This window comes from Bombina bombina, chromosome 1 (assembly GCF_027579735.1).
Source record: "Bombina bombina isolate aBomBom1 chromosome 1, aBomBom1.pri, whole genome shotgun sequence".
Lineage (NCBI taxonomy): Eukaryota > Metazoa > Chordata > Amphibia > Anura > Bombinatoridae > Bombina > Bombina bombina.
Genome location: NC_069499.1, coordinates 1224656105 through 1224670827, shown reverse-complemented (window position 1 = coordinate 1224670827; position 14723 = coordinate 1224656105).

Below are 14723 nucleotides of genomic sequence, written 5' to 3'. Positions count from 1 at the left end.
ATGAAAAAGAAGGTTCACTATAAACCATTCGGGTTACTTAGCCCACTACCCATACCCGATAGGCCATGGTCAATCGTCGGTATGGATTTCATAGTGGAACTTCCTCCATCAAATGGTTACACAGCCATTTTGGTGGTCGTAGACCACTTGACCAAATTGGCTCACTTTATACCCCTAAAACAAACACCATCTGCTCCAACTACTGCTAAGTTATTCCTCTCTCATATCGTAAAACTTCATGGACTACCTACTTCCATAGTAAGTGATCGAGGATCACAATTTACTTCAAAATTCTGGAGAAATTTATGCATTCAATTAAAGATCTCTCCTAAATATTCCACGGCATTTCATCCCCAGACAAATGGGTTGACTGAGAGACTTAATCAAACTCTCGAACAATATCTCCGGTGTTACATCTCTACACAACAAGATGATTGGGCAGATTGGCTCTCGATGGCAGAATTTGCCTACAATAACTCAGTCAACAGTTCAACTGGTTTCTCCCCCTTTTATGCCACCTATGGGTATCATCCATCTAGTTTCCCGAAGATGGGTTTCAGTTCGAATTCTCCTTCAGCTCTGGACTACTCAATTAAATTGAGAGACAACTTTGTTACCATACAAAAACATCTACAGAATGCAAAGGAGACCCAAAAGATCTACTATAACAGGAAGCATGCTTTGCCACCCTCGTATAAAGTGGGGGATTTGGTTTGGTTGTCAACCAAAAATATCAAATTGAAGGTCCCCTGCAAGAAACTAGCATCCCAGTTCCTTGGTCCCTTCCCTATCACAAGGGTCATAAATGAGAATGCTGTTGTTTTGAAGTTACCTACCTCTCTAGCCATCCACCCATCTTTCCACGTCTCTCTTTTGAAACCATTTAAGGGGGATGCAGGTTCTCTGGACGCTGATGTTCCTGACAGTACTTCATTAATAGAAGCAGAGGATGAGTATGAAATTGGTCGTATTCTGGATTCTAGAGTTCGTAATCGAATCCTTGAATATCTGGTACACTGGAAGGGTTACGCTTCATCTGAGGATTCGTGGGTTCCTGTGTCTGATGTGAATGCTCCACGTCTATTGGCTGCGTTTCATTCTCGACATCCCCTGAAGCCTGGTCCAGGACTCCCTGTGATGCGATCTTGAACGGGGGGATCTGTTATGATCTCCTTTCTCTTTAAATCCTTCTGACACCTCCCTTTCCACAACCCTTAAAAGGACCATCTGATCCCTATTTGCTTGCTTGATTATTTTAGTGTAACAGGGAAAGTTAGTTGTTAGGACTCTCCACTGTTATCCTGTTATCCAGCCTTTAGTGATTAAATAAGTCACTTCAACTGTCTCAACATTTATCCTCATTGAGACTTTGTTTCAATTAACATTGCTTCGCATATTCTAAGGACTTTAACATATCAAGAAGATCTGTATTCTGAACTCTCACCTCTCAGCTTACAAACTGCTCTCCGCTCCTGAATAGCAACTCTGTGACGTCATTCAAGCCGACACCAGCTCAGCATATGCAGACAGCGTTCAGACGCCAACCTGTTTACACAAGCTACTGCATCTACAGCCTTTAACCCTGCTTCCTACACAGCTTCAAGGAATACTAACAGCAAACAGTTGGTTTCAACGGAGAAACTTAAAGGATTTATCACCTCTCTAAAACTAAGAACCGGAGGAGTTATCTACAAACCGCAAGTATCAAAAGCCTTGATTAATACTCTATTGCATGTTTGCTTAACTCCACATAAAGACTTTGCTTATACAAATACCGGAACAACTCTGTTCGCATAATCAGACTTCATCTCTGCTTAAATTTGAGATTTATTAACTTTGCATACTAACTACAATTTAACCACTTACTGCCTTCTCTGCAGCACCATTTAAAGCTTGTATTTATTTAAGAAGAGCTATTTTACAACTACAGTGAAAGTTAACTGTGAGTTGTGCTTTTATTATTTTGCCTGTTAATTTGGATTAAATACGCTATTTAATCCCTTTCCTTGCTCTTCTGACAATAAGAGTTTTGGATTATTTAAATAGCTACAAATACAACATTTAGTTCATATCATTGTCTGAACTTTATTCATAAATTGCAAAAGACCTGACAGAAAACATAACAGGTGGTGACTGTGACACTGCTAGTAGTAGTTCCCCTAGTAGTGTTGGCTGGAGCAGAGACACCACTTTCTTCCCTTAACACCAATGGCTTGTGATGGGTGTGAATGTGTTGGTTTATTCCTGAATTGGTCAGATGCCCCAACACTCTACCCCGGCTGACTTCCCTACCACACAATTTGCATTTGGCTTGGCGACCATCACCAATAGCCTCAAAATGCTCCCACACTTTTGCACGACGGATACCTTTGCCTCTGTGCAGTGAAGAATCTTTTGTGACAGTTTCTTGGGACGTACAAGCTGTAGCAACTTCTTTTATATTTGTTATATCATGGCCTTCTCTCTGTGACGTAACAGGAGGAGGCCTAAACATTAAAGGGATGGTGGGAATGGAGGAGCTTAGTGGCCTACCAGTAGTGGCGGGTGCACTAACTACAATCTGGCTGGGAGACTCAACACGAGCCATTGAAGAGCTCAGTGACACTGGTGGTGACGATGTTGGAGACGGAGAGGAATAGTGAGTATGATCATCTGGTTCTAAATTATAAGATGACACTGATTCGTCCATGTCAGTAAACATGGATTTATCACTAGTGACATATGTTGGGGAGCCCTCTTCTCCATGGTGACTACTGGTGCCCTCTTCACTTATATCAATAGCAGATGGACTATCAGTAATGTTGGCACTGGAAGTAGCGGTGGTGGTGGCGGTAGTATGAGCATGAGAAATTTTTTCTTCCTCATACTCAAATACTTCACGTTTGGGATGCTTAAATGAATGTTCACTGGAAAAAGCCTGCGTTGGTACTGTTTAACTTCTACTGTAAAACATTTTAGTTGGCAACACGGTACTAGAACTGGACATAGCGGAGGTGGTGACACAACTGGCACTAGTGATTGTACATGTTGTTTTGGGGGTAAGATCCGGAAAATTAAGACGCCGCCGAAATGCGGACTGCTTCCTGGTCTCAGATGAGGACCTATCAACCCTGCTAGAGGATTGTGAACTTAAATTTTTACTTACAGACCTTTGAAATTTAGAGGGTGGGCTCAGATGACTACTAGTACTACTGCTAGTGAATCTACAAGTGCTTTGACTACTGCTGCTAGCTCTGCTTGAACCCATAAACTTTACCTGAGGCACAGAAACAGGACAGGGCAGCAGTTCCTGCTGCTTCATTTGCCTCTCCTTTGTAGTATCAGGTCTCTTGTGATACCTAAATGATGTTTCATGTGTGGAGGGTGGATGACAAATGTCTGTGCCTGGCAATGAGGATGTGGATTCTGTGGACGGATTTGACACAGACAGTAGCGTTACACATGTGGTGGCACTGGTGGTTACTGTGTCACTGCTGCTGGTTGTTTGAGGAACATGAGGTGGGGATGACTATCCATTACAAATAATTAGTTGTCTACTAATTATATATATTTAAAAAATAAAAATTGAAAAATTAAATAATGGTAATTATTACTATAGAATTATATAATTATTATCAATTATAAACAAAAATAATTGTTTTTTAATTAATAATAATTTTTGGGTATAGATACTATCACACACAATCAATAAAAAAAATATAGATTTAGCCAATAATAGAGATTGGATAATGTGTCTTCTGAGGATGCTGATGTGTTAAAAAAAAATCCTATGCTAAAGGACAAGTGTGCCTGTAATGTAATATAGGTTTAAGACAGCATAGCAAGTAACTCTCTTAAACAAACCAAAAAAAATTAATTAAATTTTGTGTGGATATCTATCTACAATGATGAATAGTATACATACACACACACAACAAATAATAATTATATTTATCCAGAAAGAGTAAATAATAATATAGGGTGATGTCTGTGTCTTTTGCTGATGTGTTAAAAAATCAAAAAAATCCTATCATCATTCACCAACCTGTGTGCCTGTTATCTAAGTTTAAGGCAGCACAGCAGTAACTAACTCTCTTCAACAAAAAAAAAAAAAATTGGAGTGACAATCAATACAATAGTACACAATTATAATATTTTTTTTAACTAACTACTAACTAGTGCTCTAGTGAGAAGTTCAAAATAATAACAATTATTAATCCAAGAACTGAAAGATAAAGAAATATATATTTGACTGTTGTAAAACTTTCTCCTCTCCCTTGAGTCACAATTTCAGCCAAAAATAATAATATAATAAGCAAAAATATGCAGAGAAGTAAATCTCTAGGACACTATGCCTTCTTCTCTTCTTATGTAGCTGTTCAACTTCACAAGTTCAGGGATTGTCTCTTCTACTGCAATGCTGACAACCTGCAAGTCTGAATAAATGTCTGCCTTCTGCTTAACACAACAGCACAGATAAGCACAGCCCTTGAGGAAAAGCTATAGCACATTGCACTGCGTGTGACAGTAATCCAACCCACAAAATTAAAATAATATAATTATTGGACCAGAAAACTATCACTGTGACAAAAACCTAACTAAATATTTTATCTGTTCATTTGTTCAATAAATAATTACATAATCATTCAAATCTCATTTTCTTCTAACTATTTTGTGGTTCTTTGGATTTAATAATAAGATTTATTTGAAGAAATAATTTTAAAACTGCGCCACGAGCACGTCAGAATCAAAATGAATATATCCGAACGATTAGAATATTTCGGAACAAATGCATTCGGATTAGTAGTCACGTCACGTGTAACTAACTATTATTAAAATAAAATTGAACTGCGCCACACACATCCGAATACGTCCGAACGATTCGAATATTTCGTAACAAATGCATTCGGATTAGTATTCTTTCAGAAAGCATTTCATTCGGATATTCAAAACGGTTCGAAGCTCCGAATTCGACCAAATTTGTACGAATTCGAATTCGGAACGAAACTAATCGCACATGTCTAGTTTGTTTACTATATCTGATTGTTGTCCAGTTAATGCATCATTGGAGCACCCTTTATCTTTTGCATGCCACTTCAGATGATTGATGGTTACCCCTATACCGATTAGAGAGGAGCTGCACCTATCTATCTTCTTTTTTGTGTGTCATTGAATGTTATTATATACCTTATATGGCCCCTCTAGCCTTGTTGTATAATTTGCATTCCAGGTCAGGAATAGTTCTCCTCCAATCAGACGCCACCATGCTCAGACGTACACGAGACATCAATCAAAAACCAAAGCAGTCTTTGCCACAAAAGAAGTTGCAAATGCATGAAAACAACTTTTATGAACAACTGGAATTTCATAGAACACCTGGTTAAACAATTTCCTGCCCAGCATGGAGTTCTGACCACTCTACCCATAGAATAAGAGACTAGTTCAGGTGATGACTTTTAAGCATTTTGGGGGAGAAGTTTGCCCATCATCTGAGGGCTAACTAGTTCATGGTGAGTATTGCTCTTAATGTTTTAAACGATTTAAAACCCATAATATACCCCGTGAAAACCTTAAAGTATTGTTTAACTTACTTCCTGTTCTGAATCCAATTAGGAACAGGTATAAACAAACTGATTTACATTATAACCAATCACTGTGCAGCATGTAGCATTGTCAGCTCTAGCTTCTCTAGGGGTAGTGGAAACACTACAGTTTTCAAAGTTAAAATACAGCAAAATAAATAATGAAAGAGCATTAGAAAGTTTTTGTTTAATAATCCACAATAAAATATTTCATTTAATGTACCTGTAAATTAATGTTGAAAACTAACTGTGAATGCTTATATGTGTGTGTACAGTTATTACTTAGGTATCAGTTACTCAATTCACACAATTCTACATATGGAAACACCCTCATGCATATTTTATCAGTACACAATTTTTTTTTTACAAAACAATAAACTCTTTAAAAAACCTTCTTTAGCTGCAAAAAAAGATTTGTATGTCCTTGTAAAATAGAACATGCCAAAGACATTCACAGATGATTACGCTATACAAAGCTGTGCAGCCCTTAAAAATCAAAGAGCAGAGAACCTTTTAAAAATAAAGGAAGAATAAAAGGCAAAATATACTGTCAACAGCTCTAATAATAAAGCATTTTTTCAATTAACCATTACCTAGATTACGAGTTGTGCGTTATGAGTCAAATAGCAGCATTGTGGCCCATAATGCATCATTTTCCCTAATGCAGCCATTACAAGTCTTGTCGGTATAGCTGTACCGCAAGACTTTTAGCTTGTAATGCAACGTCAGTACCGCACTTGTAAAAATTACTTTTTTTAATGGGATTTCCATAGCGCTGGTATTACGAGTTTTGTGGTACGACTAAAAAGCGAGCGTTACAGCCTAAACCGACAAGATCTGTAACGCCATCTAAAGTCAGTAGTTATGAGTTTAACGCTACAAAGCTGTAACATAAAACTCATAACTAAAGTGTTACAAAGTACACTAACACCCATAAACTACCTATTAACCCCTAAACCAAGGCCCTCCCGCATCGCAAACACTGGCGCAGAGCATCCTCTTCATATAGTCGCCGCCGTACACTGAATCTTCAATGCAAGGGACATGATTCAAGATAACGTCCCTTGCATTCCTATTGGCTGAAAAATTTGAATCAGCCTATAGGAATTAGTGCTGCTAAAATCCTATTGGCTGTTCAAATCAGCCAATTGGATTTAAGCAGCTCTCATTCAATTGGCTAATTCGAATTCGGCGGAATAGGGGTTAATAACTTTAATATAGTGGAGGCAATGTTGGGGTGCGGTGGAATAGGGGTTAATAAATGTAGTATAGTGGTGGCGATATAGGGAGCAGCAGATTAGGGGTTAATAACTGTAGGCAGGCATCAGCGATATTGAGGGCAGCAGATTAGGGGTTAGACTCTGGGTTTATGTTAGGGTGTTAGGTTTAAATATTAGGGTTTTTTTCCCCATAGACATCAGTAGGGCTGCGTTATGGAGCTTTTGTTTCCGCAATCGCAGGTGTTAGTTTTTTTTTTAGCCGGCTCTTTCCTTTATGTCTATGGTGAATGTGTGCATGAGCATGTCAAACACAGTGCTTGTTTTATGTGCGGTATGGAGCTCAACGCAGCCATATCGCCTGCACAAACTGGGTTTTTTAAAACTTGTAATGGCAGCGTTATAGGGGGTTAAACAATACAACTTTTGTTGTGTTCTTTACTTTCCCTATAGCGCTCAAAACTCGTAATCTAGGTGCATATGAATAAATTATAAAAACAAATTTCGTAAATAACATCAAAACTAGAAAAAGCGAACAATTTCAAGGACACCATAAAAAGGTGCACTGAAGTATTTGAATAAGATAGGTGAAGCAATTCAACTAAATAGCACTTATCAGCTACTAAGTAGGCCTCGTGTTTACAGTAGATATTACAGTACAATATGAAAAAAGCTTTATTGGCATGACATGAAAATATAAGCACTGCCAAAGCTGTAACTACACATATATGATTTTTTTAAATAGATTACAGTTGGTGCTCAAAATTGTCATAAATGAGTGAGTGGACGAGTATGGGTCATTCTTTCAACATAATATACATTGTAGATTTAGCTACAGACAAAAACAATCAGTAGGTACATACACATTGCATTAGGGACTACACTGCATATACACACTCACACTCCATAACCCCTTCCCTTTAACACTTTATCCTCTCCCTAATATCCTTACCTTATCCTTACCTTTTTTTCCCACAAACCTTTCTTTACATTTGCCCCATATATTTTATGTGGGCAGTTCTGTTAATTTGTTAGCTCATCCTACACATTACCCTCTGTTAGTTCGTCTTGTTTGCCAAGTTTGTCTCTCTTTGTTTTTTACCTTTACCCACAGGCCATACCCTATAAACCCTTTCACACTTTGAGCACTTAGTTCTATATTTTTACAACCTTTCATTTTAACACAAACACTTTGTTATATGTTGAGTATGGGGGGAGGAGAGGCAGACACGGGAGCAGATGAAAGGACATAGGAGCGGGACAGTAGAGAGGAGAGGGACAGGAGAGAGGAGAGGAGACAGGGGAGGGACAGGAGAGGGACAGCAGGGGGTGGTGAGGGGCAGCAGAGGGGACAGGGAGAGAAGGGGCCCAAGCCACAGTCAGGAGGAGGAGGCAGTGGCTATGTCTAGTAGGCAAGGGCAGGAGCCTAGACAGGGAGAAGAGAGCAACCCTCTACACCAGCATCACAAAGTGGAGGCAAAACGTGGGAGTAGAGGTACTCCATGGAGGAGAAAGATACGCTGATGATAAGGGTGAGTATGCCGGGGGCCAATAGTTTGGAGAGCACAACTTTTAGTGGCAGAGAAAGGCAGAGACTCTGGTTTGAGATACAGGATGCCATTAATGCAGTGGGGAATATCAGGAGGAGCATGAAATCAGTCAAGCACCGCTACCAGGACTGCAAACAGGAGCTCAAAAGAAAAATGATAAAAGAGCGGGAAGAGGACAACAGGACTGCTGTTGGTGATGCTAAGCCCATATAAATGTGCAAACAGAAAACTGAAATACTCACCTTTTACAATGTAAAAATACTAAAAAAAACATAAGCAATAAAAGAAAACAATAGTAATTTACAACAATGTGCACTTGTTATTAAAGTATATAGTCTTTTAGACTGGTTTCTGTTGTTAAGTTTATCTTGGTAAAATATCTCTTTAAGGAAATGTTCCTTTAAAACCTTCACCTTTTCCACACCAGAATCCTCAAAATTAAGGGAGAGAGGTTCAAACAATAGTGAAGTTCTGCTAGGCGCCTAGCATACTCTATTTGGGAGCTGCATCTGACAGAGCGAATTGCCGAGGTGAACGTGGTGGGTCTCTAAGAACGGCGTGAGGTTGGGGGCATGCGCCACATCACTTGGTAAGGACAAATCTATACATACAATTTGGAGAAAACAAACAATGACATCATTACATAGTTTAGAAAACAAATGACGATTGCACTTTTAGCATTTGTTTTTTATAAAAAACTACGGCACTAAGGAATTTTTAGGTGTTAAAAGTGGCGAGCGTGAGGTGTTAGAAAAAAAAACGGCACTGAAAAGTGCCTTTACATTGTGGTGTATGAGAACTGTGTGTTCCCTGTAAATACTGTATATATGTACAGTATATGCTTATATACATATATATGTGTTAATATGTGTGTATACACATAGCAACATAAATATATATTTATATATTCATATATATTTACATTTGCTGCGCAACTCACCCCCTTCACTGCGCCTACGTTCTGTGCTGTGCATCAGAACGAGGCTTCCATTGGACCCTATGGAAGCGCACTCTTGTGAGCACAATACTTCCGTGCAATGCGATCGTATTGCACTTAAACTTGTAATACCAGCACTGGTATTACTCAGTTGAGAGCAAACATAAATTTTGCGGAAGCAATATTTTGTGCACAAAAGACGTCCAACACCAACCCGTCAATACTCAAGTCACAGCTCTGAGATTGACTCCCATTATGATGGCCATTCACGTGGCACCCAAAGAACTTCACCTCCGCGCCCATCACTGGAAGTAACCCCTTCATTGGTGGAAGAAGAGTCATGCCACTCATCCTCACAGCACACCTCCACTGCTGCACAGAGAGAAGCAAGCTCAGCCTCACGTTGTCTATCCCCTCATGCTGTTTCTTGCGCTGCCTCCCCTGTTGATGCTATCCTGGAGCCTCAGTTGCCTCAACTAATACCTGAAGTTGACATAGTAAGGCACCTGTTAGTCACACTCTCTGCAGCCCCTGCTGCGCCTCAAATTCAGTCTCACAATTGTCATCTCTCTGCCATTCATATCCCAGAGGTGGACAACTGGGAAGCGGATTATCTGAGCAGGCAGACCTTTCATCCAGGGGAATGGGCTCTCCATCCAGAAGTTTTCCTGATGTTAACCCTCTAGTGGGGATTTCTGGAGCTGGATCTGATGGCATTTCATCTAAACTCCAAGCTTCCAAGATACTCAAGCAGCTCTGGTAGACGCCCTGGCAGTGCCATGGAATTTTGCTCTAATTTATCTGTTTCCTCCGGTTGCCCTCCTTCCTCTGGTGATAGCTTGTATCAAACAGGAGCAGGTTTCAGTAGAAGTAAATTGGAAAGTTGATTAAAATTGTATGTTCTATCTTAATCATGAAAGCATAATTTTGGGTTTCATGGCCCTTTAAGAGACTTTCCAACTTACTTCCAATATCAAATTTTGCTAACTTTTATGCACACTTTCTGATGCACCAGCTTCTACTCGGTATGTGCACAAGATCACAATGTATACATATACCAGTCTGTAAATGGCTGATGGCTGTCACATGATATGGGGAGGGCAGAAGGAGAAAAAAATAAATTTGTCAGAAAAAATCTACTGCTTATTTGAAATTCAGAGTAAAAGCATTATCTTTTTTTATCATGCACTTGTTAATTATGCAATCCTACTGGAGTTAATGGGCTGGAGTCTGCTCTTCTGCTTTTAATAGGAAGTGGAGTGCCCCCAATTATCAGAATTAAATTACAGGAAAAGGGGGCAAAATAAATAATTATGTATATTACAAAGTGCTTAATGACCCTTGAAAAGGACATGAAACACAAACATTTTCTTTTTAGATTCAGAACGAACATACATTTTTTAAAAAAAATTGTGGGTTTCATGTTCCTTGAAACTGCTCTAAGCTATGCAACTTTATGTATATGCATATATCAGTTAATTTTGTATCCTGAATCATTAAATATAGATCAATAAAAATCAACATATTTTTACAATCACACCCCCATTTTTTAAACAAATTATATTTATCCAAAGAACACAAGATCTTTAATAGCTAACACAACCCACAAAAAAAATAGAAGAAGTTATATGTTGCTGTCAGGAGGTTGATATTAAGATCTTGCATCTGAAACCTCTTATTTTAATGTTTTTTTCAAATCAGGGATTTTAGATAATTTAGGGATAGAGAGTGTTTAGGTTCCCCGACCCCCACCCAAAAATTAGACAAATGGCCTGATTTATTTGACATTACTATTACCATCAATTGACAGTTGAAGCTAAAGGGATTTAGGATTAGATATTTTAGATGTTTTGTTCCTATCATAAAAACTCCAAACTGTAAAAGCAAAAAAGGCTTTTTTCACAGGTGGGAAAAGCTTCCAATGTACACTATTCAGTAACAATCAAGCAATGTCCCTGTAATTGATTCTTGTATCAGCCAATTATTTTGTAGGCTTCACTTTTGTTCTTGGTGTTCATGACATGATTACAAATTAAGTAAATAATATTTTGTAATAATAATCTTTTTTTTAAAAAGTGCTGCTGCTGACTTTTTTACTTTTTGGGCAAGATTACAAGTTGCGCTGTATGTCTTTTCCGCAAGCGATACGGTCTTTTCACAAGCAATGTGCTATTGCACTTATTACAAGTCTTGAAAAATAATGATTGCGTGTGCGATTTTCCGCAACAAAAAAAGTTTCACGAAAAAGTTCAAAAATACATTACATAGTACACTCATATTAACACTATCTAATACTAAAGATATATTTGTATATATATATATATACTGTATATTATATATATATATATATATATATATATACAGTATATATATATATTAATGTTTTTATATGTATATATATGTATTCACAGACATATACTGTAAAACACATATAAAAACATAAATATATATACAGTATGTACCCATATATATATATATATAAGTGCATTATATCCATTTGCCATTAAGTAGATAAAAACATGATAAAACATATTTATGCAATTTTCATATTTATTAAGGATTTAACTATATGTTTACTGTAAATATTTCACATTTGCTAATGCGAATATGCTATGTTGTATGCACAATGGGTGTTTTTTGTCAACAATTTTATTTCTCCTCCATTGATTTTTATGGGGAATGCAAAATTGCTATAGTGATTGCGCAATCTTGGGTGTTAGGTTTTTTCCCCACTTTTTTTCTCCATTGATCTCTTTGGGGGAATACATGCATGCGCACACGAAATCGCAACTTAGTTTATGCGCGGTATTTGGGTAAAATCGTGTGAAAAAAAAGTTGTTGTAATACCAAATGCGCAAAAAACTGTAATTTTGCCCTTTGAGTTTAAGCTGCTGTCCCGCTCCCTTTGATGCCTTAAAGGGACATTAAACCCAAAAATTTTCTTTCATGATTCAGATAGAGAATATAATTTTAAACCACTTTCTAATTTACTTCTATTATCTAATTTACTTACTTCTCTTGATACTCTTTCCTGAAAACCATATCTAGATAGGCTCAGTAGCTGCTGATTGGTGGCTGAACATAGATGCCTCGTGTGATTGGTTGACCCATGTGCATTGCTATTTCTTCAACAAAGGATATCTAAAGAATGAAGCAACTAAGATAATATAATTAAATTGGAATGTTGTTTAAAATTGTATTCGCTATCTGAATGATGAAATCATTTTTTTTTTGGTTTAATGTCCCTTTAAAGACATTCCCCATAGAAAATAGCAGGTTAGCAGATTTTTTTTTTCTAAGAAGTTTTTTTTGTGACTAGTGATTTGTCTGAAACCCATATTTTGTTGTGCACATTTCTAGGGCCAGTCATTCAAAAACTGAGTGCTAGCTTTGTTCTTTCAGAAGGAGATCTCTCTTTGCTTGGGGATATGTAATAATCCACCTCCATTATAATGGTTGATGTAGGTTTTATAAAGTTATTGATGTTGCCAGTTGATAGCTGTCTGGGTATTTGACCTGTGTCTCAGGCTTGGACTGGCAATCAAGCATACCGTGCAAATTTTCAATGGCCCGCTGGTTTCCTTAGCCCCACCCACCTAATAATTACCCACACTCTGCTGCGCTGCATACACCAACTGCTGTGAGACTGTAGCTCGTTCCCCAAAATGGTAACTGGACCTGCATGCCCTACATATCCGTCTATGGTGTCAGCGCTCAAATCTTTCCCACAGCTGTAGCCTCAGGTCAGTGACGTCACATGTAGCATGCGCAAGCACCGCCTCCGCGCTGTCATCGTAGCACTGGGGAAGGAGGCAGTAATTGCAAACTGCAAACCTGAGTGAGACGTGGTCGAGCACAAAGGTGAATTTCATTAAATATTAAACATCATTTGCTTAAAGGCAGGTTAAATAAAAAAAACTTATTTTGTGTAAAGCTATTCATACTGAAATTCTAACTATTTGGAATATGTGTGAATGAGTTTATGGGGTAGATTTAATAAGCAACGGATGCTTCTATCTACGCCCATAAGACGGCTGCTCCTTTTAGGTGGTGTACTACAATCATCCCGATCAGATACGATTGGGATGATTGACACCCCCTGCTAGCAGCCGATTTGGCTGCGAATGTGCAGGGGGCAGCATCTCACAAGAAATGCTTGTGCAATTTTAAATGCTGACAGCCTATGCAGTCAGCCTTTAGCGATGCCGGGCGGACATGATTTGCTACAGCGAATCATGTCCGCCCGGCATTTAATAAATTGACCTCTTGTGTCCAATGATGATACAAGTAATTTGTTTGGTAATTGTTCAGTAAATAAAATTAATTCACATACGGCTAGATTACAAGTGTTGCGGTACAGCTTTTAACACTGAAAAAAATCGCCATTCAAGCGTAATGGCCAGGAATGCATATTAAGAGTCATCTCGGTATAGCTATACCGCAAGAATTTTAGCCTGTAACTCAACGTCCATTCCCACTCCAAAAAATTACATTACAAATTACAGGTTGTGCGTTTAGGCTAAAATGCTTGCATTACAGCCTAAACCGACATGATCCATACCGCCATTTGAGAGCAGTAGTTATGGATTTTGCAAAACAAAAATGTTTCACAAAACTCATGACTAAAATCTTACAAAGTACACTAACACCCATAAACTATCTATTAACCCATAAACCGCCGACATCCCGCATTGCAAACACTATTTAAAACCTATTAACCCCTAATCTGCCGCCCACCCACATCGCGACTATTAAATAAACTTATTAACCCCAATCCGCTGCCCCCCAACATCGCCAACACTAAATAAACCTATTAACCCCTAAACTGCCGCCCCCCCCACACCGCCAACACTATAATAAAGTTATTAACCCCTAAACCTCCGGCCTCCCACATCGCAGCCACTAAATAAACCTATTAACCCCTAAACCTCCTGCCTCCCACATCGCCGGCACTAAATAAACCTATTAACCCCTAAACCGCTGGCCTACCAAATCGCAAAACACTAAATAAACCTATTAACCATTAAACCTCTGGCCTCCCACATCGCAACTACTAAATAAACCTATTAACCCCTAAACCGCCAGACCCCCACATCGCAAAACACAAATTAAACTATTAACCCCTAAACCTAACACCCCCCAAGTTTAAATAACTATATTTAAATAAATAAAAACTTACCTGTGAAATAAAAATAAACCTAACATTAAACTATAAATTAACCTAACATAACTATTCTAATAAAATAAAAAAATAAAAAAATCTAAAATTACAAAAAATAATAAACACTAAGATTACAAAAAATAATAAGCAAAATGATCAAAAATAAAAACAATATCACCTAATCTAATAGCCCTATAAAAATAACCCCCCCCCCAAAAAAATAAAAACACCCCCTAGCCTACAATAAACTACTAATAGCCCTTAAAACTCCCTTTTGTAGGACATTGCCCTACGTTA